The following is a 27,767-nucleotide window of genomic DNA, read 5'->3' on the forward strand; positions in this document are numbered from 1 at the left end:
GCTCTACATTGTAATCCAGTTGTGACAGTAGACTTCTAGGAGGACAGCAGAAAGATTTTAAGGATGTTCTCAGGGCATCCATGAGGAAGTCAAAGATCCCCACTGACTCACATAGCTCCTATTCTGACTGGGGACTTGTGTCAATGGCACCCTGCACCATGGGAAACCAGCAGTCTTAGCAAAGCCACATGCTCATTCCATCTGCTGGTTTCTGGCAAGATGAGAGTAAAATATACAGCATGCCCTCAGGGACCTCCGTTTGACAACAGTGGACAGCAAACAGCAACCTATTGCAACTAACTGCAGTTTCAGCCTGGAAGACGACAGATATATAAGTAAATATTCATGGCCACAGTCACCACCATAGTTAATGTGGCCTTATCCTGCTCAGAGATCGCAGTGGTGGCTACAGCAGATCGCACAGTGTTCATCACTGAGGTTCAGGTATAGAGAATGCTTGCTAAAGATCGGAGGTTAGATATGGCCTCCTGCTGAGAACTCTACACCTCCTCCCCCTCCTCACCCAACCAGCAGCTGCTCCTCTGCTCCTTGGCTCAATGCTCTAGTATTGCAAGGGGAATGTCAAACAATTCATCCTGTCCAGCAGCAATTGGTTTTTGCAGAAGTAAGCAGAAACTCTGACCCTACTACATTAAATCCTGTAGACTTTTGCAGCTTGAAAAAAATGTAGAAAGCAGGAAACGCTTAGAGAATTGTAACAACAGTCTAAAGAAAGTCAACAACAACTGTCCTATAAATGTTAATTATACCTTTAAGTAGCACAAATAGAAATTGTCCTCATTGTTGAACATGGGTTAAAAGATGATTTTAACAGGAACACTGAATTGGCATTTAATCAGCATTGCACTCTTACTAACATCATGATTTGCATTCTCTGCAAACATGTGATAGAGTTTAGCTGCACAGTGCTAACACTGTCATCAAAATGGCATCCAATGTGGTTTGTGGCAGACTGCACACATACACAATGCAAACTGTTTTGACCTGCACCCATAGCAGCCAAACAATGAAAACTAATGAACCCAACTTTGTGCACATTGGGAATTAGTATCCAGAAGAAATTTTGACATTGTTTTAATATGGATGGATATTGTAGCTTGGGCCATTTCTAGCATTTGACATGAACATTACTTAGTGTTTCACTCCTGCGTATTAACTGCATCATGTCATAATCCTAAAAACAGACTTCCAAGTTTATGTGAAGATCTGCTTGGAGACCAGAAACATTAAAGTATGAGTTTCAGGATTTGCGATGAGAACAAAGCCACAAAGGTCCACTGTTGTGAACAAGCAGAAGGGTTCACAACACGAAGATAAATCTATAACATGCATACGCACACACACAAATTGTAATCTAATATCAAGAAATAACATGATACAAACGTTGGTAACATACTGTGATCAAGTACCTCTCAGAGAACAAAAACAGCAAAGAGCTCTCAGCAAGACAGATCCTACAGATTGGGCAGCAATTCTGTCCACCATTCTGCCACCCCGCACTCCACCCCACACACACACTCAGACTTCCTAACAACAGCTCATGTTCTAGTCGATCATCTTGTTTTCATGGGATTATGCTTACCTGGTTTCCAGCAACTGAGCTCCAACACTTACAAACACACCTCCACGTTTTACAGACTTCCGACTTGACCAATCATATACTGCCCCTTTGGTTTCTTCACTCAGCGCTAGCTCCAACACATGGCTGCAGCTCCCAACCCCTAGGACTTCCCTGAGCACTCGTCACAAAGACAGCGGTTTCCTTCTGAGTAGCACAGCTTAACAGCAAAACCGCTTAACATGGAATCCACTTCTGTATGTTTCTCTCCCACACACTCTAATATTGACTGTTTCGTAATGCTTGAACTGTTCTGAGTGACCTATTAAAAACTTTACAAAAAGCCCTGCACTCATTCCTAGGCAATATTGAACATAACTAATTCTTTGCAATATTTAGCAAACGTAGGAACCCCCTGGAACTGGAACCCCCTGCATGTTGCAATGTTCACATATTTCTGGCTGCATTGGACAAATTGGATAGAATATTAAAAAGAATTTCATGAGATTTAAAATTATAGTTGGTTATAAATATTGTTCTTTAAGAATGTATCCTACGTGTTTTGTTCTAATTTATCAAAGCAAAGGTCAAAATGCCTTTCATCCAACTTCCCTAATATCTTTACATAAGAGACTGGATAAAATAATCTAGATTATCATGGAAGACATTATATTGGAAAATGAAGAGATTAGGTGAGAGGGAGAGAGAATGGGAATAATCAAATGATTAGTTTCGCAATTTTAAAGTTCTACAGTCTTAACAGTCATGTCAAAATAAAACCACTTCCCTCTTTATTGAAGAAGCACTTGACCTAGTTTAGAACGAGTGTTCCAGATGAAACTTAACAAATCATAATCATGGACCTGCAGTATAATTTTACATCACACTTAACCACACCTCTTCTAGGTAAAAATGTGCACTTATCATCTGAGCAATCATGGGGATAGTTAACAAATTTCATCCAGCATATTTCTGCCAATTCTTGGCAAGCAGTTTTCATATTAAATATTTTTAATATGTATTTAGATTTCAGCTCATTTTCAAATTTTCAGTTCAACACAAACTACTGTATATTTTCCTGCCAGCAAATTCTTTTGAACATCAAAGTAACATTTACAGAAAGCTTTAGTATGTTTCAAGGTTAAAGATGGCTAAACGTTCAAGCATCATGCTGAGAAACCTGGCTGTACTTAATTATCTGCAGACTAAATTCAGCTCAACACCCACAGTTGCAAAACAAAGGAACTTTCTGTAGTTGTGCAGTCTCATCAGAAACAGATAGTGGTGGAAGTCCAGACTGGGAGAATAACACGCAGTTTCCTGGGAACTCAACCCAATCACCACTCTACCAAGGAACAACGCTGGCCTTATCAAACCTCCTGAACTACACAGAAAATTCAATGTTTCTACCTGTTAGCAACGTGAAATATATGCCACAAATCAAGAAAGTGTGTAAACTTTGAAATTATCAAGTTAAGTATAAACAGTAAGTCATGTAACTCTAAAAATGTCAGTACAGTCTGCTATTGATAGGCCTTCAACTAAATGACATATTTCCTTTCTCTTCTACTTCAGTTTACACCGTATGTAGTGTTTGGAAATGGTGTGAACTTGCAGCAAAAACATACTTCATCGAATCATAGAAGCATCTCCACTCTACATCAGATTTGCAAGCTACTACCAATCCCTTCGATTCAGCATACCAGACATTGTTACAGAGCCTTTGGGGACAACCAGATGTTGGATCTCACTCCTTCGAAATCCTGAGCTGTTCTACCCACAAGTATATGTGACAAAATGAAAGTGGGTGATGCTAAGGCAATCATCATTATTAACTCTTTCAGCATCATTATTCTTCTCACAAATCTATCATTCAACACTTCTCTGCAATACATTTCATCTGCCTGCGTTTCCACCTGTTCCACCAGTCTGTCCTTTTGAAGTCGATCACCATCCACCTTACATTTCACAATACTTCTAGGTCTTGTGTCACCCACAAATTTTGAAGTTGTGCCCTACCCAAGTGGTAGATCATTAATATAGATGAAGGAAAGGCATAATCCTGCTATTGATGCTAGGTGACTCCACTGTTTATCTTCTTCCAGTCTGAAAACAACCACTTACCTCTACTCTCCTGTTTTCTGTAAATCAGCCAACTTCAATCCCAAGCCTCTGTCCCTTCTATTCTATGTGTTCTAATTTTATGACAAGCCAATATGTGCAACTTAATCAAAAACCTTTTCCAAGTCCATGTACATTACATCAACTGCATTAGTCTTATCAACCTCATTAAAAACTCTAATCTAATTAGTCAAAAGTAATTTAACCTTAACGAATTCAGACTGGCTTTCCTTAATTAATCCATATTTGTCAAAACGATTCTTCATTTTGTGCAGTGTTTTTGCTTCTAAATGCTTTCCCACCATTAAAGGCTATCGTCCTTTCTATAGTGATGTTGTCCTTTCAAAATTGTTTGTACAAGGCAGATTTTTAACATTTGTAATTTCCTAGTCCTCTGGCACCACCCCTGAATCAAAGGAAGTTTGGAAGAATATGGCCAGTGCCTCAGCTATTTCCACCTTAATTTCCCCAGAAGCTTAGAATTCGTCTGATGTTGGAAAGCTACTGAATTGTTTGTACCACAGTGTCATCAGAATAGGGAACAAATAGAGATATGCTGAGACCCATTTTTTTTTAAAAGCCTGCATTAACAACCCCTCTCCAACCCTTACCTGAGCAATGGCCAGAATAACCATGAAGAAATTCTTTTTTCAATTGGTTACAAAGATTGCTCTGATCATGTCACAGGTGTGAAAAGCAATGTTTGTTGCAAACAAGCAGGATACATTTGACCAGTTTGCCACGGAATGGAAAAAGGTCAACAACAGGAAATTCTAAAGTGTGATTCTAACACATTTCTCCATTGTACAGTAAGAATTAATTACAACACTTGTGGCTATCCAGTAGATTATGAAATTAACTAAGTTGTCTAAGTATGGAAAATTCTCAGAGTCTATGTTCATGTTTTTGCTTGCAGAGATAATGGGCTTCATGATCCTTTTTGCCATTTTGATTTTGGACAGTTGTGAGCTTCTCCATGGTTAAAAATAAACAGGCTGCTGACATTCACAACTCAAACTTCAAGGATAGTTCTTTTGAAGAGTAACAAAAGACCTAGCAACCGTCAGCTGCTCTGGAAGCTCATGACAGGTAAAGGTATCTCTGAAGGACAGCAGTAAAGTGGAGGGAAATGACCAATAGTAAGAATTAATTATTTCTCTGCAACCTTTAACCCATGGAATGCTATAACCAAAATGCTCATTTTAGCAGGTCTCCATTTAGTGGGTAAGTCAACAATGCCTCGTGTTCCACCAAAAAAGACTTTAAAAGATTACCTTAAGCATTTCAATGAGATAACCAGCTTGATCTAATGTCCTGTATGACAGAAAAAACTGATTTTGGAGCCTGTGTTTAGTCCACATGGGGCTACATTTTAAGAATGAGGATCAAATAAACAGGAAAAAGTATTCAGGCTTATGGGGCTAAAGAAGGAGAATGGCACTATCTCATAAATACTCATTCAGAGAACTCAGCTTAACTCAATGCACCAAACAGTTTCCTTTTGCACCATACAAATTCTGTGAATCTGTGACCATTTACTCTGAGTAGGGGCAACTGTCATGGTGTATCAGTGTTCCTCAGAAGGAGCAAGGCAGTAGGATAATTAATGGTTGGCAGCACAACATGCAAGCGGTGGTAACGAAATCTAGACTAACCTGCACTTTTCTAGTCCTATTTTCTGCATCCTCTTGTGGCTGTGACATTGTATTCTGCATTCTGTTCTGCGACCCTGATACACCCTTTATTGTATGATCTGCCTGTATAGCATGCAAAACAACACTTTTCACTGTATCTCAGCACATGTGACAATAATAAATCAAGACGTCAATATTAGGTGTTGATGAGATTAGAGAGCACAGTTTGTCCACATAGATAATAATTATAAGCCATTTGAAGATGGATGCCTTTTTAATTTTTAACATTTCTCAGTCCACAATGTCTGACTGAAGGAAAATTGAGGGAGGAGCAGGAAGAACTGCACTCTCTTCAGCGAACAAGCCCTCTGGTCCTGGTGGAGAGGTCTCAGGGACAATGCTCAATTAGAAACCTATATGGACTCCATCATCAGCACACAACAGCTGAAAGGCAGTGAGAGGAGACAGCCACTGCGGTGAGCAGGGAAGGTGACCATTGAGGAACTTGGATCCGGTGTAGTAAGAGGTGTTTTTGTCATTCTCCATAACAGCCAGCAGACACAGTGGGGACACTGTGTCAGTTTAATACATGTGCATGTAACTTAAAGGATGTCTCTGGGGTTTGGTCTTTCACAATCAGGAATGTCTTATTAAAATTGGATTGTCTTCAGCTAAAGGCAGACCTTACCATATTTTACTGGCAACATGATAAGCAGCTTTCAGGCACCTTTGTGAAGTGTGGAGTGGGAGCAGTGAATTTGAAAACCTGGCTATAAATCGGTTTAAAGCAAAATTCAAAATTGGTCATTAAACTTATGGGGTATTTAGGTGTGTTGGATTGGAAATCAGGCAGGAGAAAGTGAGGACTGCGGATGCTGGAGGTCACAGTCAAGTGTGTGGTGCTGGAAAAGCACAGCAGGTCAGGCAGCATCTGAGGAGCGGGAAAGTCAACGTTTCGGACAGAAGCCCTTAATCAGGGCTTCATAAGCCCTTTCCTGATGAAGGGCTTATGCCTGAAACATTGATTCTCCTGCTCCTCGGATGCTGCCTGATCTGCTGTGCTTTTCCAGCACCACACTTTCGACTTGGAAATCAGGGAGAATGGATCAAATGTCATTTTGCAACCACAATCTTAGTTGGAAACTATTAGCCCCTTTGCTATTCAGGGAAAAGACGCAGCAGCTTCCAAAACCGAAATGGAGGGTTTGCAAAGTCTAATTGGACAGCTGAATTGGTTGCGTACGCAAATGTGGCTGGATGCCAGTTTTGAAATCTGAGAGTTGAGTACATTTATGAAAGATCCCAAGGTGGATATTATTTGAGCAAACAAAAAAACATTGAAAATATTAAAAATGGAGCATTGTGTTTTGAAATTTTAATTATTGAGAGATTCCCATGTAACTTATTGATTTTTAGCGATGCTTCTTATATAAATGTCTGTGATGGGCTCTCCATTTCTGGGAGGAATATAACTCATCTTGTGGGAAAGAGTAGTAAATGTTGACCTTTAGCTAAGGAAGCTAAAATGATCAGAAGAGTAGCAAAATTATCTCAGTGGTGGAAACGCTCGTTGTTGATGAGACAGTAATGTGATGTTTTTCTTCATGAAAATATTGAAAGAAGTTATGAAAAAGGACTCAGTGCTATTATTGACAATAATCACTTCAGAATAACTTGCACACAGTGAATGAGAAAGGACTTAATCTGTGTTCTTTCATCTGCTATTGTTTGCTTCTTGTATTTTAATAAGTAGCAAACTCACTCCTTTGTCTACCCACAAAAGCTCTTTAAAAGGCCCTCCGCTTCTTCCTCTCCACCTGACCCACCCAGTCCTCCTCCACCCGACACTCTCATTTGATTGGCACAGCTGGTCCTTAGGAGGGAAAGTGAGAACTGCAAATGCTGCAGTCAGAGTCGAAGAGTGTTGTGCTGGAAAAGCACAACCAACCAGGCAGCATCCCAGGAGCAGGAGAATCGATCAGGAGCAGGAATTCTGATGAAGAGCTTATGCTCGAAACATCAATTCTCCTGCTGCTCTGATGCTGCCTGCCCTGCCTGCACTTTTCCAACACCACGCTCTTCGACTCTGATCTCCAGCATCTGCAGTCCTCACTTTCTCCCAGTTGATTATAACCTTACTGCGAAGCCTCTTCCAAGGATACCTACCTTGAAGAAGTTCTCCTCCAACAGATCTGGTCCTTACCATTAACAACCTCTCCTTTCAATCCTCCCATTTCTGACAAGCCAGAGGGGTGGCTATGGTCACCTGTATGGGTCCCAGCTATGCCTGCCTCTTTGTAGGATATATGGAACAGTCCCTCTTCCACAGCTACACTGGCATCATCCTCCACCTTTTCCTCCGCTACATCGATGACTGTATCAGCACTGCCTCATGCTCCCGTGAGGAGTTCAAACAGTTCATCCACCACACCAACTCCTTCCACCCTGATCTCAAGTTCACCTGGACCATCTCCAACACCTCCCTTCCCTTCCTGGACCTCTCCAGTGGCCGACTCAACACCAACATCTACTTCAAACTCACTGACTCCCACAGCTACATGGACTACACCTCTTTTCAAAATGTATAAAAATGTGATCCCCTACTCCCTATTCCTCTGCCAGATCTGCTCTGAGGAGGAGTGATTCCATTCCAGGACAGCCCAGATGTCCTCCTACTTCAAGGATCACAATTTCCCCTCTGCTGTGATCAACAATGCCCTCAATTGCGTCTCCTCCACTTCCTGCACCTCCACTCACAAACCCCACCTCCCCCAACCCCAACAAGGATAGAACCCCACAGGCCTTACATTTCACCCAACCAATCTCCAAATCATCCTCCTACATTCAGACCTCACCACCAAAAATATATTTTCCTCGCCACCCCTATTTGCATTCCATAGGAACTATTCCCTCTGTGACTCCCTCGTCAGGTCCACGCTCCCCACCAAACCCCTCCATTCCTGGCACCTTCTCTTGCCACCTTAACAGGTGGAAAACCTGCACCCACACCTGCCCCCTCACCTCCATCCAAGGCCCCAAGGAATCTGATAGGGATTTATTTGTATATCCTCCAATCTCATTTATTGCTCTTGATTCATCTCCTCCCCATTGGCGAGACCGAGCAGAAACACATGGAATGATTCAGGGAACATCTCTTGTGTCTATGCACCAACCAGCCCCACCTTCCTGTGGCCATTCACTTCAACTTCCCCTCCCACTCCCCTGAGGACATGATCATTCTGGGCCTCCTCCTGCTCAAGGCCACCTGCAAACCAAAGGAGGAACACCTTATCTTCTGCCTCGGGAGCCTAAAACTACATAGCCTCAACATCAACTTCTCCAGTTTCCAAATCTCCCCTTCCCCCCACCCCATCCCAGACCCGACTTTCTGACTCAGATGCGTCCTCTTGACCTGACCTGCCTCTCCATCTTCCCTCCAACCTACCTACTCCACACATTCCACCAACCGATCACCATCACCTCTTACCTCTGTCCACCTATTGCCATCCCATCTATCTTTCCCTTAGCCCCACTCCCCCCATTTATCTCTCAGCCCCCTTCCCTCTCCCCAGTCGTGAAGAAGGGTTTTCCCCGAAACATTGACTCTCCTGCTCCACAGCTGCTACCTGACCTGCTGTGCCTTTTCCAGCACCACACTTTATCAGCTCTTTTTAAAACATAAGATTGTTTGGTATGGAGAAAGGCATCCACAAGGGAAATGAACCATTTTATAATTAACCTTGTTGCAACCAACCCAAGGGGTGGGTGAATAAGAAGAGAAGCCAGTTTATCCATCCTCACCCAGAAACGTAATGGATTTGGGGTGTCTACTCCAAAATGGTCACAAATTGAGAAATGTCTCCCAGCAACTGGTGGAATTAACACTGTTAATTCAGTGAGTAGAAGGGGACAAGGATACAAGAGGGAGTATAATGGTTGGGTTGTATGGTAAAGCCAGTTTGGCCATTGTCGAAAGGAATGGCCTGCATTACACCATTCTCTCATTATGTGAAGGGCTACGTCTCACTAACTTCTTTCCCTTGCCAGCCGGGGCATCTCACCCCTCAGTCAGCAGTTGGAGGCAACTCACTTCCAAGCCCCTCGGTGGGAGTCCTCGTCTGTAGCACTTGTCCAAGTGATAATGGTTTCTCCCTGCAGAAATGCAGAGGTTGCATCTGAAGTCCGTTCCCAGCAGATCCCTGTACACCAGCAGGGCTGCTCCCCACACCGCCAAGTGATAGATTTCACTGACAGCAGCTACTCCCATGAACCATGCAAGAGCGAGACGTGACCAGTCGCTGGCAAAAAAAGGTGAATGCCAAGCTTGGGAAAGGGTCTTTCTGAATTGGGGCTCAGAAGCCATTTTGGCTAAGGCAAAAGACTGTTTGGTCCCCATAAAAGTTCAGGCTTGAGTCTTGATTTCAGAACACATTATTGGACCTTAGAGGCACTAGGAGACCATAATATTATCACTTAGCTTTCTTTTCTGCAAGTAAATCCTGTTTAAAAAGGCAACAATCTAAACTGTTATTGAGATATGGTAAATGTGTTTACAGAACACACATATTTTCAAGTCCAGGTCGCCTGTTATATAAAATGTGTTTATTTACAGTTGGATGTGAGTTGGCGTTTAAGGTCACAAGATTTAACTTCTGAAAATAGGTGCACTTTCAGGTCAATTATAGAACCTATTCCTCTTGGGATCCTCCCGATGCAATGTAAAGGGAGATTATTCTTCTATAGAGCAGTTGCATTTATATGTAACAGGTTTTCCAAAAATATTTTCTGCATCTGCAACAAGAAGACATTCTGTACACGATAGCAGATCTGTTGCTGTCTGGCTTGCTCGCAGAGACGGTGTGCTGTTTTTATCAGGCCAATATTCAATCATCTTCAGCACCATTCCCCACTCCTCCAATAATGAAAGTAACCCATAACAGGAGCAGGAATAAAATCCCAGTTTGGACTAACAAATAATTGGGAACAGTCGTGCCAATGCCTAACAAGTGATGGCCGTCATAAACAAGACAAAGGCGAGACCCCTCCTCATAACTGCCAATAGCCTAATCATAAGCAGCCTTTACCTTACCATTGGAGAGATGCTGATTTGTACCAGCCACGTTAACACCAATGCTATTAGATCGGGCAGGGTATTCGGGTAATAAGTGGTTTACATCCAGATTTTCTAAAGGATCTTCATATATGAGGCTCAAATTAGAATGGGTTTGTTATCAATTTTCTGGCTGGGTGCAGGGCATCAATTTTGAAGAAGCTGAATAGTGTCCAGGATGGGAGTAGTCTGACTGTTCAGCAGCTTACCAACTAAACTAGTATCCACCCCTCTAGCATACTCAGAATGGACCCCTGATGTGGTAGTGGTTCATCACTAAGTTACAGCACATGTACTGAAATCTTTAAAACTTGGTCAGCTCAGAAACCTAGAAATTAATGTGAGCTGCTGCCTGTTAACAGTTAGTTGCCAACCAAACAAAACAGAAAAACAATCCATCTTGTCTGGAGTAACTTTCTTCAAGGGGCTAAAGTACTCTGATATAAATCACCTCTTCAAAATCTATGAATGGGTGACTTCATCTTAAGGTGTAAACCATTCATTTCCCTCTGAACCTGAAGGTTAATAACACCAAATTGTCTGAAGCATTCTTACTAAATTTACAGATCACTGCAAGTTGAGCTCTGAAAGGGGTTCTCAATTATCCCAGTGTGTTCCTCAGGAACAAAGCAAATACATTGCAGTCAAACTCTACCCTGACATCACTGATGCAGAATGGAGCAATGATTAAAGAGCTGTCTTGCTATGACAAGTTATATCATACTACCTTTTTCTGATCCAATATAATTTATAGATCTTTCATTCCCTGACAAACCATACCAAACGATCATTGCTATAATGCTATAACAATTGTATAAACCTTGACCTTGTATACAAACTCTCATTTAAAACCGCTTTCTCTGACACACTTCAAAGTATTGTTCTTACACATGACTGTTGTGAATAAAGTTTGCAAGCTGTTCCTATCTTCAAGATTTTGCACTTTAGGGAATGGAATTGCGAAATGAAACAGTTTTGAGGAAAACATCTACGACAGATGGGAGAAGAGAAAGAAAAAGTGACAGACACATTGAGTGGCAGAGACGGAGAATGGGAGCTGGATGATGACACAGATCGAAAAACAGAGCCAGAGAAAGAAAGGGTAAAGACAGGAGATTGATTACACTATACAGGGAAATCAAATCGAAACAGCATTTTCAGCTGTATTTTTATGAGGTGTTGAACATTGGTTTTGGTGAACTTTATTACTGTACAATGCTGATATAAGGGTGACTCATCTATACTTTGATAATGCTCTTACAACAAGCCGTTCTGTTTACTTTATTTATTCAGCAAAAGCAAATCGCTGAAACCAAGTGATAGCCTCCTGATTTGTTGAGATTAAAGTGATTAATCTGCCCCTCAGTCTGTAGAGGGGCTACTCCTCAGTAATTTGTAGAATTGTCTGTGTCTCTCCACAAGCCTAAAAAGGATTTGTACCAAGGCCCCAGTGGTTGTATTGTTCTGAATCTGTTCAGTAAGGATAAATCTCACCAAGGTAGTTCAAAGTTTGCTATTTGACAGATGAAGTTTGTCATTAAGAACTTGTTAGTGACTTCCCATGTTTTCCATTCCTTGATCCAAGGGATGTCGGTTGGTGGAATCTTGCTCAGGAGGGTTGCTTCGGATGGGGATTTGGGATGGAAAGCAGGCAGTAGATGGATTGACAAGGTTATCACAGAGTTGTGTGAGATGCAGCATGTATGAATTTAACCAACTTGTGGGTTTTCATCAGTCAGTGGCTGTGTGGGAAAGGGATCTTTTTGAGGACAGGGAGCCAGGGGAGAGGTGTTTAGCAGAGGTATTGAGTTACAATACGCATTGTTGTCTTTAGCTGAGAATCCACAAGATATGTGTGTGAGAGATAACCTTTACTAGACAGGTATGCAGCACCCTGTTGCAAAGGAGGATAGGGCAAGTGCTAAGGTCCAGAATGTTGTGGCAACAGTACCCCAAGTAGATCACATAAGTTTGGTTAATGAGGTTGTTTCTGATTTTGATGTTTTGATCAGATGTTTAGACTGAAGTATACTGGGTTGGGATTATGCTTTCACCTTGGGTCATCTGTACAGATATGTGATTCATTTTTGCCACCTACATGGTCCAAGTGTAGGATATGGTGTACTGGATATGGTTTTGGAGAGATTTGGTGTAATAAGCCTTGACAGTCTGCCAACTTTGTAATGCCTTTGTTTGAGTCTGCTCAGTGCTGACCTCAAGCCGGTTCTACATACATACAAATGACCTGCCAGCAGCCACATTGCATAAACTCATCCATGTTGTGCCGTCCAAGCACCATGTCTTTGCATTTTGGATCACCTACTTCACTTATGAAGAATAGGATTGTCAGCACATCCTGATAGAGATGAGTGAACGTCTAGTTCACTGAATCCACCATCACCCCAACCACAGATTTGTAAGTACTCGTTTTCGTATACTGGTTAAAAAAAAGTTGAGTACTTAATTGTTTGTGCTTCAGTTATTTTAGTGCATTTTTTTCTTTCATTTCCAGTCCGCTTCTATAAGCAGACATTAAAAGTGAAATATCTGCACCTCTGCAAAACAGTTTGATCAAGACAAAGCCTCAGTGTAGGCAGGCAATAGAATGGCAGTGACATACTTAGGTCTAGGCTACAAGTATTTTGTTGTGCAGTAATTCAGACTATTAAAGAATCACTGAGACATTACAGTGCACGAGGAGGCCATTTTGCACATTGGGTCTGCACCAGCTCTCCTAATGAGCACTTCACTTTGTGCCAGGGCACTCTTGAAATATATCCTTATACTTGTCTCTTCCAAAGACAATACCGTGTTAGGAGGTTCACATAACAAATACACATTGTCATAAATGGAAACATAATGGAGCATAAATGTAACTGGATTTTAAATTTGGGGCTTCTAACACCCAGATTATAATAACATGCCATGCATAACACATTTTTTACATTTTGAGACACTGGTCATGTGTAGCTATAGTGCTGTAGTTAAAGACATGAATTTTCATATTCCAAACACATATGTATGTTGCTGTTCTTGCGTTTATGGTATTTCATTAATTTGCTCACTTTACAGCGGGGTAATTGCTTTAAAGAATTTGCTTTATTGTCAAAATTCTGCTTTTCCATCTCTGTGACTCTATAACTCTGGACAAATTTGTAAACATGTACAACTTGTTTAGTGTCAATATAATGGGGGGGTTATGGGTGTTTCAAATAGAAGCTTTCATTGGAATGTAAATTTAAGAGGATTTAAGTATTGTCTTGATCATGTTTCTAAGGAAATAAAAACTTGCATCTCTGAAATGTATCAAGAATGCAACTGATATTATTACAGAGAATGACAAAGCAAGATTTCACAAACAGCAAGAAATAAATGGATAGCTAGTCTGTTGTTGATGTTATTCATTGAGAAGGAAATATTTGGCCCAGGAAAATTTAGTGCTGTTCAAAAGTCCAATGTACAATTCAGAATACTGGAGCTCCATGATGCGGAAAGCTGTCCTCTGTGCCCCGTTCCAGACTCAGTGAATAACTTTCTTGGATATTGTGGTGATGATAAAATGTAATTTTTAAAAGCAGGCTGTATAATTGTGCCAGCATATTAGTTTTAGCTTTATCACATTCATAATGTCGTACCAAACATAACAAATTTGTACTTAACTGTACTTTCTGGACTTACTACACTATTTTTGTCGGAGAAAAAAACACATGAGGGTTGTCATGTAATTTATGAACTGAAGATTATGTTCAAAATGTTTCATGTGACAATGCTGCTCCTTTAATAAGGTTATGTCATAGAGTCATAGAGATGTACAGCATGGAAACAGACCCTTCGGTCCAACCTGTCCATGCCAACCAGATATCCCAACCCAATCTAGTCCCACCTGCCAGCACCCGGCCCATATCCCTCCAAACCCTTCCTATTCATATACCCATCCAAACGCCTCTTAAATGTTGCAATTGTACCAGCCCCCACCACTTCCTCTCATAGCTCATTCCATACACGTACCACCCTCTGCATGAAAAAGTTGCCCCTTAGGTCTCTTGAAGATCTTTCCCCTCTCACCCTCAACCTATGCCCTCTAGTTCTGGACTCCCCCACCCCAGGGAAAAGACTTTGTCTATTTATCCTATCCATACGCCTCATAATTTTATAAACTTCTATGAGGTCACCCCTCAGCCTCCGACGCTCCAGGGAAAACAGCCCCAGCCACTTCAGCCTCTCCCATCCTTTACCTTTTTTTGCAGAGAGGTCGTAAAATCAGCAATTCTGAAAAGTCTGGGTTTAACTACTTGGGAATGCTTTCAAGTTAAAAAAAAAACACTTGTACAATGAAAGGGCAGTGGCCAGTTCTCTCAGCTCAGCTTTTCTCTGGTTTGGTATGGGTTTAGCATGCAGTCAGTTGTGAAGCTACTGGACCCAAAGAAGCAGGTCCATGCTGATCCTCCCTCTCTCTGACATCTCTCCTGCAAGAACCTGCATTGGATGTTTCCTTATTTTTGCAAAGGAGTGTTTATGGGGATTGTTGCAAGTGTTTGGAACAGCATCATTAAATTGGGATAGTCTGTTGGGTTTTTGGAGAGGTTAAGTTATTATATATTCTGTTCTCTCTTGTTAGTGTTTCATTCGGTAATCTTACAAATAAATTCTGCTTTGTTTAAAACTAAGTGGTATGACCAGCTGCATCCCTCCTGGAATATCCACGTTACACCTGCTTAAAACAACTAGCAAAGTTAGGTCTGGGCTATCTTCTTGAAATTTTTTGAGGGGTCTGGTCCGGACCAAAACAGACTGGGGGCTCTTTGCGGGATTAGTTCTACAGTTCCAAATTGGGATTAGGGTTGCTGGACTCAAAGGCAGCGAGTGGCAGGTGTTAGCATTTTTTGTTCCGGGTGTTGATTTTGGTTGGTTTAAACAATGTTTGGGAAGGCAATGGATCTTTCAGTCACCAAGAGTTTTCTGGGGGTGGAAGAAGTGACCTTGGGGGTTTTACAAAAGGTGGTTAAGGCCAGGCTGCTGGAAATAGCAGGCAAGCTGGAGTTGGAGCTACCTCCATAAGGAAAGGAGAGATAATTACAGCAATAGCTCAGCATTTCAATTTTCTGGAAACACCATCAGAACCTTTAGAGATGGGTAAAGTTTAATTGAAAATAAAGCAGTTTGAGTTAGAGGCAAAAGACAAGGAAATGGCAACAGAAATGAAACAGTTTGAATTATCATTAAAAGCAGAGGAAGGAGAAAAGAACGAAAGGCCCGAGCAGAACAAAAAGGAAAAGAGAGAGATAGAGAGAGAGGAGAGCGAGAAAAGGAGAGAAAGGAAAGGAAGAAAGAAAGGGAGTTTGAACTTCAGAAATTGGCAGCTGGACAGAAAAGTCAGCTTCAAAGGATGGAGATGAAGGCTGAAGGTAAGCTTAGTGAGGATGAGCAAACCCATGGCCGCTCAAAGCCTGGTGAGGATCTGTTTAAATATATTCATGCATTGCCTAAATTTGATGAATAAGATTTGGAAGCCTTTTTCATCTCATTTGAAATAGTGGCTAAACAAATGCGGTGGCTGGTGACCATGTGGGTTTTGTTGATCCAACCGAAACATCTAGGTAGAGCTAGTGACGTATTTGCTTCACTATCACAGGAGGAATGTTGGGTATATGAGGAGGTGAAAAAAGCCAACTTAAGTGCATTTGAGCTTGTGCCAGAGGCCAACTGACAACATTTCAGGAATCTATGGATGGACCTGGGCAAACCTAAACTGAGTTTAAAAGGATCAAACACAGTAATTTTGACAGGTGTATAATGGCATTAAAAATAGAGCAAACCTATTACACTCTTAGAGAGACAATTATTATGGAGGAGTTAAAAAATTCACCTCCCAAAATAGTGAGAACTCATGTGGAAGAGCAGAGAGTTAAAATGGCAAGATTAGCAGCTGAAATGGCTGATGATTATGAGCTGGTCCATAAATCAAAGTTTGGCTTCCAGAATCAATTTCAATCCGTGAGGGATAGAAATTGGGGAAAAGAGAAATTCTCGCGTGGAAAAAGAAAGATAGATCTCGGTGAAGATCATAAGGATGACTTAGGACTTGGTAAAAAGGAAACCTATGAAGCGGAAAGAGAAGTTAAAAAGTTTCGGTGTTTTCACTACAATAAAGCAGGCCACTTGAAATCACAGTATTGGTGGGTTAGAAAGAACACTGGGAAGCCAGCTGTAGAAAAACAGGATAAGCCAGTGAATTCTGTTGGAGTAGTAATGGAAAGCACAGTGGAGGCTAGAAAGTTGCATCAGAATGTACAGGCTGGTTGGAGGTTGTTTAAGAAGAAAGTGCCAGATCTTCTTAAACCATACAATCTGTGAAGGTAAAGTTTATTTGCACAGGCCAAGAGCTGCAGGTAAAGAAGTTACAATATTAAGAGATACAGGATCCTCTCAATCTTTGATGTTGAAAGATGAGGAGATACGTATGTCTGAAAGACCACTGCCAGCAAAGGGACTAGTAATGGGAATTCATGGTGAGGCAAGTAGTGCTCAATTATGTAAAGTGAGGTTAGAGTGTTCAGTGAAGAGTGGAGACGTTGTGGTACGAGTACTGGACAGACTCTCAGCTCCAGGAATACAATTTGTCCCTGCTAACGACATAGCTGGTTCACAGGTAGGAGTGCTGCTCACTGTGGTTGAAAAGCCAGTGGAAACTCAGGCAACTGAATTATTGCAGGACACATATCCTGGGATTTTTACAGACTGTGTGGTAACAAGGTCACAAAGTCACCAGTTGAAATAGGAGAGATCAAAGAGAACAGATAAGAAAGTGGAATTAGCAGAGACCCTGTTGGATTAAATGGTTGGGACAAGCTAGGAGCAGATAGATGACAAAGCAGACATCTTCAGCTCAGATAAATTAACTGAGTTACAGAAGAAACATGAAAAATATAAGCAATTGTATCAAATGGCTTACATGGAGAAAGAATCCCAATGTATCCTTGAATGCTACTATCTTAAAAATGATGTCTTAATGAGGATATAGAGACCATCACATATTCAGGCAGATGAGAAATGGTCAGAAGTTCATCAAGTCATACTGCCCGTGGATTATAGAATGGAGATGTTGCGAGTGGTGCACGAGCTACTTCTAGGGCGTTATCTAGGAATGAGAAAAGCTCAAGCTAAAATACAAAAACATTTTTACTGGCCTGGACTGCACAAGGATATAGCTGAATTTTGCCAGATATCTCATACATGTCAGGTAATTGGAAAACCACAAGCAGCAATAAAACCCGTGCCTTTAATACCTATTCCTACACTTGAGGAATCTTTCACAAGAGTCTTAATTAATTGTGTATGACCCCTAACTTAAACAAAAAGTAGGAATCAGTATTTGTTAACAATAATGGATGTGCCCACTAGATTTCCAAAGGTCATCCATTACGCAATATCACAGCTAAAACGATTGTACAGGAGTTACTCAAATTTTTCACTAGATATGGATTATCCACAGAAATACAATCAGAACAAGGGTCAAACTTCACATCAAAGTTATAGATAGCTTAGGAATAAAACAATTCAAATCTACAGTGTACCATCCTGCATTGCAGGGAGCGCTAGACATTAAAGACGATGTTGAGGGCTTATAGTCAAGATTATCCAGATGTTGGGATAAGGGAATTCCATTTGTACTTATTGTGATCAGAGATGCACCAAACAAATCAACCAAATTCAGTCCATTTTAATTAGTTTTTGGGCATGAAGAGAGAGGATCATGAAAATTTATTCAGGAGAAATTAGTATGTCAGAATTCGGAGACTACATTTTTGGACTGTGCATCAGATTTTACAGAACGATTAAAAGAACGGGAAAGTTGTCTAGACAGCATTTAAAAGTATCACAGCATACAATGAAATAGGAAGCAGACAAGAAATCAAAAACTCACAATTTTGGTATTGGGGATGAGGTGTTAATGTTACTTCCATTGAAAGCAAAGCTTAGTGGACCTTATCAAATTGAAAGGAAATTGAGTGAGGTGAACTACTTGATAAGGACTCCAGACAGAAAGAAATCTCGCAGAGTGTGTCATGTGAATACGCTCAAAGGGTATTTTGTCATGGAAGGAAAGCCAAAGGAAACTGTGTTATTGGTTACAACACAGAGTGAAGAACCAAGTTCCGAGGATTCTGAATTGGACATTCCTCAAATTACATTGTTCAATGAGGAAGTTGTCATAATGTGGGATAAATTATTGAGTTACCTTCCAGAGGAAAATCAAAATGACCTGAAAGAGTTAATACTGTCACATGGAGAGATATGTGGAAATAAACTGGAAAGTACTAACTAATTATGCATGAAGTAGATGTTGGAAATGCTGTTCCAATTAAACAACATCCTTCTAGGCATAACTCTCTAAAGTTGGCACAGGTTCAAAAGGAGATGGAACGAATGTTCCAAGATGACATAATCAAAGTGAGTTACAATGACTGGAGCTCACCCATAATAATGGTACCAAAACCAGATGATACCCAACAGTTATGTGTGGACTACTGCAAAGTCACTGCAGTTACAAAGTCTGATGCATATCTGATTCTGCATTTGGAAGACTGTGTTGAATAGGTGGGACAAGCAACTTATATTTCTAAGTTGGACTTGCTCAGAGGATACTGGCAGGTACCTTTGTCAGAAAGAGCAAAGACAATTTTGGCTTTCATATTGGCGAATGGACAGTATCAGTTTTAAGTCATGCCGTTCGGTACGAAAAAATGTGCCAGCTACATTTCAGAGACTAACCAATAAAGTCATTTCCAGATTACCCAACTGTGTAGTTTATATTGATGACCTGGTGATTTTTAGTCACACATGGAGGGAACATATGCAACATTTATCCAAATTGTTTAGTCAACTTCAGGAGGCAGGCTTGGTGATAAACCTGGCTAAAAGTTAATTTGCCAAAGCCCAAGTCACCTTCCTGGGCCATATTATTGGACATAGACAAATGGTCCCAAGGGATGCAAAAAAAGGTAATTTCCCATACCATCAACAAAAGAGCAGTACTTCAATTCCTGGGATTGAATGGAATTTATTGAAAATTTGTGCCAAAATTTAGCAGTGTGGCTGCTCAACTCACTGAATTGCTAAAGAAAGGCAATATTAGTGAGTTTTGAGAAGATTTTTAGCTCAGGTTGAGGTTCTGGATGTAGGTTTGCTTGCTGAGCTGGAAGGTTCATTTCCAGACATTTCATCACCCTACTAGGTAACATCTTCAGTGGGCCTCAGGTGAAGCAGTGTACATGATTCCTGCTTTCTATTTATATGTTTGGGTTTCTTTGGGTTGGTAATGTTATTTCTTGCGGTGATGTCATTTCCTGATAGATGGGGTCTAACTTGTTGTGTTTGTTGATAGAGTTCCGGTTGGAATGCCATGCTTATCGAAATCCTCGTGCGTGTCTCTGTTTGGCTTGTCCTAAGATGGATGTGTTGTCCCAGTCAAAGTGGTGTCCTTCCTTATCTGTCTGTCAGGATACTAGTGAGAGAGGGTCATGTCTTTTTGTGACTAGTTGATGTTCATGTATCCTGGTGGCTAGTTTTCTGCCTGTTTGTCCAATGTAGTGTTTCTTACAGTTCTTGCACAGAATTTTGCAAATAACATTAGTTTTGCTTGTTGTCTGTATAGGGTCTTTCAGGTTAATTATCGCTGTTTTAGTGTGTTGGTGGGTTTGTAGGCTACCATGATGCCAAGGGGTCTGAGTAGTCTGGCAGTCATTTCTGAGATGTCTTTGATGTAGAGGAGAGTGGCTAATGTTTCTGGATGTGTTTTGTCTGCTTGTTTCAGTGGATAGTGGATTGTTAGAAAGCATTTGACAGCCTGAAAGCTGTGTTAACCACTGCTCTGGTATTAGTCACACCTAATTATGCAAAGCCATTCAAGGTGGCTGTCGATGCAAGTGATGTAGGTGCCAGTGTGGTGCTCTTGCAAGAAGACGATGAGAAGATAGAAAGACCTATCGGGTATTTCTCCAGGAAATTGAACACTCATCAGCAGAAATATTCAACAGTTGAGAAGGAGACTTTGAGCTTGGCATTGGCATTGCAACATTTCAATGCTTATGTTACCAGTCATGTATCTGAGACAGTCATACACACTGGTCATAACCCATTGAAGTTTGTGGAGAAATTTAAGGTCAAAAATGCCAGACTGTTTAGATGGAGCATGTTGTTACAGCCATTCAATTTGAAAATTGCGCATGTGGCAGGATGAGAAAATGTGATTGCTGCTGCATTGTTGAGACTTGAATGAGAAACGTAGGCATTCAGTGACAGAATTACAACAGTCTGGGACAAAATGTAGTAGTGCATGTTTGCATGATTATAGTCAATGTATTGTTTATCTGTCCTGTAATGTACTAACAAGTTAAGATTAAGGGGTTTTAAAATGAAGCCATCTTTGGATATTAATAATATAACTACTTGAGAAAGCTTTCAAGTTTAAAAAAATCACTTGTACTATGAAAGGGGAATGGCCAGTTCTCCCAGCTCAGCTTTTCTCTAGTTTGGTTTGGTTGGAGCAGTCAGTCAATTGAGAAGCTGCTGGATCCAAAGAAGCAAGTCTATGCTGATCCTTCCTCTGTCTGACATCTCTCCTGCATTTTTGATAAGGGATGGCATTACAGCTGTGCTGAGGGAGGATATTCCCAGGAATACATCCAGGGAAGTTATTTGGGTGGAACTGAGAAATAAGAAAGGGATGAACACCTTATTGGGATTGTATTATAGACCCCCTAATAATCAGAGGGTAATTGAGAAACAAACTTGTAAGGAGATCTCAGCTATCTGTAAGAATAATAGGATAGTTATGGTAGGGGATTTTAACTTTCCAAACATCGACTGGGACTGTCATAGTGTTAAAGGTTTAGATGGAGAGGAATTTCTTAAGTGTGTACAAGACAATTTTCTGATTCAGTATGTACCTACTAGAGAAGGTGCAAAACTTGACCTACTCTTGGGAAATAAGGCAGGGCAGGTGACTGAGGTGTCAGTGGGGAGCACTTTGGGGCCAGCGACCATAATTCTATTTGTTTTAAAATAGTGATGGAAAAGGATAAACCAGATCTAAAAGTTGAAGTTCTAAATTGGATAAAGGCCAATTTTGACGGTATTAGGCAAGAACTTTCAGAAGCTGATTTGAGGCAGATGTTCACAGGGAAAGGGATGGCTGGAAAATGGGAAGCCTTCAGAAATGAGATAACAAGAATCGAGAGAAAGTATATTCCTGTCAGGGTGAAAGGGAAGGCTGGTAGGTATAGGGAATGCTGGATGACTAAAGAAATTGAGGGTTTGGTTCAGGTATAGACAGGATAAATCGAGTGAATCCTTAAAAGAGTACAAAGAAAGTAGGAGTATACTTAAGAGGGAAATAGGAGGGCAAAAAGGGACATGAGATAGCTTTCGCAAATAGAATTAAGGAGAATCCAAAGGGATTTCACAAATATATTAAGGACAAAAGGGTAACTAGGGAGAGAATAAGGCCCCTCAAAGATCAGCAATGCCGCCTTTGCGTGGAGCCACAGAAAAGGGGGGGAGATACTAAATGAATATTTTGCATCAGTATTTACTGTGGAAAAGAATATGGAAGATATAGACTGCAGGGAAATAGATGGTGACATCTTGCAAAATGTCCAGATTACAGAAGAGGAAGTGCTGGATGTCTTGAAAAGGTTAAAAGTGGATAAATCACCAGGACCTGATCAGGTGTACCGGAGAACTCTGTGGGAAGCTAGAGAAGTGATTGCTGGTCCTCTTGCTGAGATATTTGTATCATCGATAGTCACAGGTGAGGTGCCGGAAGACTGGAGGTTGGAAAATGTGGTGCCACTGTATAAGAAGGGCGGTAAAGACAAGCCAGGGAACCATAGACTGGTGAGCCTGACCTCAGTGGTGGGACAGGATGTACATGTATTTGGAATGACAAGGACTGATTAGGGATAGTCAACATGGCTTTGTGCGTGGGAAATCATGTCTCACAAACTTGATTGAGTTTTTTGAAGAAGTAACAAAGAAGATTGATGAGGGCAGAGCAGTAGATGTGATCTATATGGACTTCAGTAAGGCATTCGACAAGGTTCCCCACTGAAGACTGATTAGCAAGGTTAGATCTCATGGAATACAGGGAGAACTAGCCATTTGGATACAGAACTGGCTCAAAGGTAGAAGACAGAGGGTGGTGGTGGAGGGTTGTTTTTCAGACTGGAGGCCTGTGACCAGTGGAGTGCCACAAGGATCGGTGCTGGGCCCTCTACTTTTTGTCATTTACATAAATGATTTGGATGCGAGCATAAGAGGTACAGCTAGTAAGTTTGCAGATGACACCAAAATTGGAGGTGTAGTGGATAGCGAAGAGGGTTACCTCAGATTACAACAGGATCTGGACCAGATGGGCCAATGGGCTGAGAAGTGGCAGATGGAGTTTAATTCAGATAAATGCGAGGTGCTGCATTTCGGGAAAGCAAATCTTAGCAGGACTTATACACTTAATGGTAAGGTCCGAGGGAGTGTTGCTGAATAAAGAGACCTTGGAGTGTAGGTTCATAGCTCCTTGAAAGTGGAGTCGCAGGTAGATAGGATAGTGAAGAAGGCGTTTGGTATGCTTTCCTTTATTGGTCAGAGTATTGAGTACAGGAGTTGGGAGGTCATGTTGCGGCTGTACAGGACATTGGTTAGGCCACTGTTGGAATATTGCGAGCAATTCTGGTCTCCTTCCTATCAAAAAGACGTTGTGAAACTTGAAAGGGTTCAGAAAAGATTTACAAGGATGTTCCAGGGTTGGAGGATCTGACCGACAGGGAGAGGCTGTACAGGCTGGGGCTTTTTTCCCTGGAGCGTCGGAGGCTGAGGGGTGACCTTATAGAGGTTTACAAAATTATGAGGGGCAAGGATAGGATAAATAGACAAAGTATTTTACCTGGGGTGGGGGAGTCCAGAACTAGAGGGCATAGGTTGAGGGTGAGAGGGGAAAGATATAAAAGAGACCTAAGGGGCAACTTTTTCACACAGAGGGTGGTACGTGCATGGAATGAGCTGTCAGAGGATGTGGTGGAGGCTGGTACAATTGCAACATTTAAGAGACATTTGGATGGGTATATGAATAGGAAGGGTTTGGAGGGATATGGACCTGGTGCTTCCAGGTGGGACTAGATTGGGTTGGGATATTTGGTTGGCGTGGATGGGTTGGACCGAAGGTTCTGTTTCCTTGCTGTACATCTCTATGACTCTAACCTGTGTTGGATCTTTCCTTTTTCTTTGCCAAGGGATATTTTTGGGGACTGTCGCAAGTGTTTGGAACAGCATCATTGAGTTGGGATAGTCTGTTGGGTTTTCGGAGAGGGTTAATTTATTATATATTCTGTTCTCTTTTGTCTGTGTTTCATTTGGTAATCTTGCAAATAAATTCTGTTTTGGTTAAAACCAAGTGGTTGGGCCAACTGCATTACGCTGGAATATCTGAATTACACCTGCTTAAAACAACTAGCAAAGTTAGTGTCCAGGCTACTTTCTTGAAATATTTTGAGGGGGCCTGGCCTGGTCCATAACATTCCTAAATGCCTCCTTTTAATATTCTGTTGCACGTTACATTCAGCAAATATGTAGGTAACCCCATTCATAAAATCAGGGCAACCCAAAGTGCTTTAATATCCCACAAAGGACTTCTGAAGTGTAGAAAATGCACCTGCCAATTGCAGATTGCAAGCCCCACAATTAGCAATGAGATAATGACAGTATATTGAGTTTGAGTAATGTCAATGGAGGATTAAATATTACCCAGTGCATTGAAAAAAGCCATAAACTTCCTCAAAATGGTACAAAGGATATTTTATGTTCACTGCGGACAGCAGATTGGGATTTAGTTTAATGTGTCTTTCAAACAACCTGAAGGGTTACACCCGAGGTGTTGACTTCTCCACCTCCTGATCCTGCCTGGCTTGGTGTGTTCTACCAGCCTCCTACTGGTCTACCTGGGATTCCAGCACCTGCGGCTTTTTTTTGGCTCTATTCAAATGACCAGGCTGTCATAAGTGCAGCTACTCAAGACTGTTAGCTTCAACTTAGTGTTGCCAACTAGCAACACTAGTTGTTATGAAGCTCATAAAGTTATTGAGGCCATTGTTCCCTAATGGGCAAAGTATAATCTAACCTATAAATTTACTCTGCCTTCATTATTATCAATTGGAACGATATTTGTGCTTATGAAAGCAGATTATCAGTGCCAATAAAAAAAACGAACAATTGTAATGAGTCAGTGGTCCAGTGCTCCCAGATAATAAACAGTATGATGCAGAACAAAAATCTTTACTCTCAATAATTTAAGAGATGTGCAAAAGAAGGAAGGGTGATGTGAGAAACAAAACAAAACTGAACCTTTTTCAATGCACTGGAAACACAGACAGATTCAGTGAGACATTCTAGACAGCATTGGATGGTTATTGCAATAGAAATGGTGTGCAAGGTGAGGTGCAAGGGAGGCGCTGGGTAATGATGCTCCTTGGAAGAGGCGGTGTGGAGACGATGGGCCGAATTGCCTCCTTCAGTAATACCTCTGTCATTTTAAGCCACCACCTCGGAACACTGCCCCCTGCTGTATTAATGGTCACAGAGCAGCCCATCCTTGTGCTCTCCGACCGACTCTCAGTGTCGCGTTTACTTAAAAGAGCCCTGCACTCACCCAGAGCTGGCTCCATATTAACCAGATCTCCCCTATTCTCCTCCAGCTTCCCTCTCCTAGCCTGCTGCCCAGAAACGAGACCTTACTCGAGGTTGGCTCGGATGTGAACTCATGAGAAAGGTTAATCTGCTGTACCACCCAGTCCCCCTGGATTCACAGACCCTTCAGTGCGATGAAAGTAAGTGCTGTGGGAAACACGGGGAATGAAACAAGGTCAAAACAGAAACAAACGCATACGGACTTTTTTAAACATTCAGCTCCGACCATGGGGACCGATCTTTCAAATAAACTTCACCCCACCCCAACCAAAAGGGGTGGACAGTAAAACAGGTTCATTATCCAGCACTTATGCAAATGGAAAACTGCATTCCGATGCATTTGACACAATACTGCGGTGCCAGGGCAAGAGCTGAGATTGTCCCCAAAAAAAATCTAATCCCAAATATTCCAGCTTTAAATTCATCCAGGACATGGGTCCTGGGTGCTGGGGAGGGGAGATGAAAGCCCTCCAACAGAACCTAATCATCCCAGCCTTTTATCCTTGACACCTCCCCGAGCGTCCACTGTGAGATTCCCGAGCACTCGTTTTCAGCAAAGCAGCGATTTGTTAGTGGCGGGGCGGGCGGGGGGATAAAATACAGCGTGTCCGCCGACAACATGATCCAATGTTTCACCTACCGTAACTTCCAGCCGCTGCAGACAGCAGCAGCGAGTTACCAACAGCAACAGTCATCAGCGGCTCCTGCAGCCCACTACAAAGATGGGATTCATCCAGCGAGTGTTAATTCACCAACTCCGTCAGTTTCACCACCATCAAGGAAGCAAATCCATCCGGGAGAGAGGGGTTTCCCTCAACGTCCGCTTATACGAGAACAGTTCTGTCTTGTCCCTGCATTTGAATGACTCTCCATTCCTCCCTCCTTCTGGCTGGTTTTGCAGCCGTCCGGCTAGTGTGAAGATGTTTTGAAAGCGGGAGGGGAGAGCGGTAGGGGTTTTCAGTGCTAACTGCAAACTGCACTGAAGTGTGGCCAGGAGAGGAGATTTCAAGGCAACATCCGCCCCAAACCACAGCGGCATACAACACAACTGGTACGTCAGAACGAAAGGCCAAGATATGAATGTGATTAGCTTTCTACAGCTTCGTTTTCTCTTGTCTTTTAATGCCATAAAGGCTCTGCTCATCTAGCTCTTATTATTGTATTCGTGACGGCAGGGGTGTTCACAAAGGGGGGGGTGGGGGTTTGTGAATTTGCCATCTACCCTAGGGTGCAGCTTTTATTTAGCAGAATCTCATTGTGTTTGTAAATGGAGTTTAACACTGTCATTTTGTCACTTTAGCAACTTGTCTTTCTGCTACACTTTAATGCCCTCAAGCTCCCCAGGATTGACACCGACACCAGCACAAAGCCAGTCAACGAAGGGGCTGAGTAACCAACACATCTTTGTCAAAGAGGTGGGATTTCTGGAATTCTTGGAAGGTTGAGAGAGAGCTACAGAAAGATTTAGTGGACAGAAATCCAGTATTCAGGAACTGGACCTATGAAGATGTAGCTGCCAGTGGTAGTTTGAGTCCAGGAGTATCTACAAGAAGGCAAATATGGAGGAAGGCAGAGTTCTCAAAAGGTTTCAGAGATAGAAGGGATTTCAGAGATGGGTGGATCTGATGGATGCCAGGAGGAACTTGAAGAGGAAGATATAATTTTCAAATAAGGCATTAGAGGAGTACATGATGAATGGGGCTTGAAATGAGTTAAGATGCAACAGCAGATGTTTGGATTAACTTGGATTTCTGGAAGTGGGAAGACATTGGGATAGTCTTGAGGTAATAAATACACAACTGAGGGTTTCATAGTAGATGAGCTGAGGCAGGTGCAGAGATGGGCAATGACATGGAGAGGCGGTGGCGAGATGGAGTTGGGTGTTTTCAGTGGAGATTTTGAACCTGCCGTATCTTTAGATAATGTCAGTGAGTAATGGCAGCATAGAGAAGAGAAATTGGTGGCAGCCAAGGATAGATCTTTGGTGGAATCCACAGATAATGGTGAAGATCCACATAGAAAAGCTACTGTGGGCTATTTGGCAATCTTTGAATGGATAAGAGTAGGGCCATCTCAGGGCAGTACCAATCAGTACTTTTTTGTTTATTCTTTCATGGGAAAAAATTCTTTCATTTGGGGCAGCACGGTGGCTCAGTGGTTAGCACTGCTGCCACACAGCACCAGAGACCGATTCCATCTTCAGATGACTGTGTGGTGTATGTATATTCTCCTCTTGTCAGTGTGGCTTTCCACCTCAGTCCAAAGAAATGCCGATTAGGTGGATTGGCCAATGCTACATTACCTAGAGTGAGTCAGGTAGATTAGCTCTGGGAATAGCAGGGTTACGGGGATAAGGTGGGTCTGGGTGGGATACCATTTGGAGGGTCAGTGTCAACTTGCTGGATCGAATGGCCTGCTTCCACATTGTAAGGATTCTATGATTCTGTGGAGATGATGTAATTGACAAGGCCAGCTTTTGTTGCCCTTGAACTGAGCGCCTGTGAGACGATATTTGATGGCATGATGAGTAAACCACATTGCTCTAGGTCTGGAGCCACATGTAAGGTAAGGATGACAGATTTCATTC

General features: G+C 41.8%; 1 protein-coding gene across 2 annotated transcripts in view; it reads right to left on the minus strand.

Moving 5' to 3' along the window:
* prr5b (proline rich 5b (renal)) overlaps positions 1-26,135 on the minus strand; it is a 127,502-nt gene extending 101,367 nt beyond the window's left edge. Inside the window, exon 1 of one of the 2 annotated variants that reach the window (XM_043709219.2) lies at positions 25,821-26,135. The gene's annotated coding sequence lies outside the window, so the exon portion shown is untranslated. Of the gene's footprint in view, positions 1-1,603; positions 1,693-25,820 lie in introns of those variants that run through there. The other variant, XM_087997387.1, reaches the window with a different exon arrangement.
* Between the last annotated feature and the right edge of the window lie 1,632 nt (positions 26,136-27,767).

This window comes from Chiloscyllium plagiosum, unplaced genomic scaffold, assembly GCF_037043375.1.
Source record: "Chiloscyllium plagiosum isolate Xiang-an unplaced genomic scaffold, Cpla_swu_hap1 HiC_scaffold_19, whole genome shotgun sequence".
Taxonomy (NCBI): Eukaryota; Metazoa; Chordata; class Chondrichthyes; order Orectolobiformes; family Hemiscylliidae; genus Chiloscyllium; species Chiloscyllium plagiosum.